Consider the following 2,053-nt stretch of genomic DNA (forward strand, 5'->3'; position numbering starts at 1 on the left):
AAGGCACTCAACACCTTAAATTGTCCTGAAATAGTGTACAGTTGTTGTATGAAATAAATTATACATTAACATTTACTTGAAACTTTTTGTCAGATTAAGAGTCCATATGATCTTTGGAGTTCCTGTCGTGGTGCAGTGGAAAGGAACCCGACTAGGAACCATGAGGTTTCGGGTTCAATCCCTGACCTCGCTCAGTGGGTTAAGGATCAGGCGTTGCCATGAGCTGTGGTGTAGGTCGCAGCTACAGCTCCAATTGGACCCCTAGCCTGGGAACCTCCATGTGCCGTGGGTTCGGCCCTAGAAAAGACAAAAAAAAAAAAAGTACATATACTCTTTGACTCAATGATTAACATTTCTAGAAATCTCTCCTATAATATACTCACATATATATACAATATATATGCAGAATCGTATTTATTGCAGCTTATTTGTACCCAGAAAGACCAGAAATAAGTGGTTAAGCATTATAGAAGAGTCATGCAATGGAATATTCTGAACCCATTAAATGATAAACAATTTTTAAGTGCTGAAAGAGTGTGAAAGGAATTATGAACCGTGATTCTTATCTTGCAGGATCTTATGACTTGGTTAAGAAGGCTCAAAGGGAGTTCCCTGGTGGCCTAGCAGTTAGGGACTTGGCTGTTGTCACCATTGTGGTGTGAGTTCCATCGGTGGCCCAGGAACTTCTGCATGCGGTGGGTGAGGCCAAAAAAGAAAATAAGGGTCAAAGATGCACAGATCTTTTACTTTAAATTATGTGTCTTCGATGTTTTTTACTTTGTGTTCTTAAAGAAGAATCTTTTGGACTAGGGGTTGGCAAACTACAGCCCATGGGCCAAATCCAATTCCTTGTCTATTTTTGTACATAAAATTTAATTGGAACACAGTTATGCCCATTCTCTTACCTGCCGTCTAGGCTACTATCCTAATACAGAGTTGAGCTGTTACAGCAGAAATCATATGGCCCACAAAGCCAAAAATATTCACTAACTGCTCCATTATGGAAAAAAATTTAACTCCTCTTGTAGGAGGTCTTTAAAAAAAACAAACCATAAACAAACAAACAACCTTAAAAGTGGTTTGGAATTAAGGTTAGTGGTTTTAAAATTATGTCCATAAATTCTTTGATACACCTTCCTTTAAAAGATGAAGCTGAAAGCCCTGGGTCACCCCTGTCTGGGAGACTTATGCCTGCTGGTGCTGGCCTCTTTGCTTTCTGGTAGTGGTGTGGAGGTGGTGGCTGCAGCCTCTGGGCTGGGATGGACCATACTCTCCATGGAGGGAAGGGAGGTGACCAGGAGTCGTGGCCAACACAGCGGTGGGCAGGTGGACCGACCATTGCTGCTGCAAGATTTGTGGGCCGTTAGTGTTTTGCAAATCATGAAGCATACGGAGCCTCAGGTAAAACAAGTTTTTCACAGTCTATCCAAATCTGCCTTCAATAGTGGCTATTACAGGGGTGGAGTTGAACCAAAAATGATAAAATGAGAAGCAGTGTTAATACTAGGCATAAATCCTACTGCCGATAAAGGAAAAATGAGAGACGCTCATCGGCAAATAATGCATTTAAATCACTCAGAAGAGGCAGGGTCTCCTTATATACCAGGGGACAAAATCAATGAAGCTAAAGATCAACTAGACGTTCAAGCTAGAAAATGAAATAAATATATGATGAATTTTAAGTTCTTATTTATGTATGTATCTATGGACCAGCCTTTTTTATCATAAAGTGCCCCAGGATTTCCTGGTGGCTCAGCAGGTTAAGGATCCGGTGTTGTCACTGCTGTGGCTCAGATCGCTGCTGTGGGGCAGGTTCAAGTCCCTGGCCTGAACCCTTCCACACGCTGCGGCATGGCCAAAAAAATAAAAAAATAAAAAGCCTCAAAGCTAGAATAAATTAATATACAAACGTACAAGATGAAGCTTAATTCTCTCTGTGAGTGTGGACTGAACTTAGCAGTTTGCTTTTAATAACTAGAGTCTTGTGCAAAAAGGGTGTGTGGGAGTTCCCCTTGTGGCGCAGCGGAAACAAATCCGACTAGGAATCATGAGG

The 2,053-nt window shown here is 41.5% G+C and overlaps 1 pseudogene; it reads left to right on the forward strand.

The window, feature by feature from the left end:
* The first annotated feature begins 1,380 nt into the window (after window positions 1-1,380).
* Window positions 1,381-1,659, forward strand: LOC125124381 (mitochondrial import inner membrane translocase subunit TIM14-like; annotated as a pseudogene).
* The last annotated feature ends 394 nt before the right edge of the window (window positions 1,660-2,053 follow it).

This window comes from Phacochoerus africanus, chromosome 4, assembly GCF_016906955.1.
Source record: "Phacochoerus africanus isolate WHEZ1 chromosome 4, ROS_Pafr_v1, whole genome shotgun sequence".
NCBI lineage: Eukaryota > Metazoa > Chordata > Mammalia > Artiodactyla > Suidae > Phacochoerus > Phacochoerus africanus.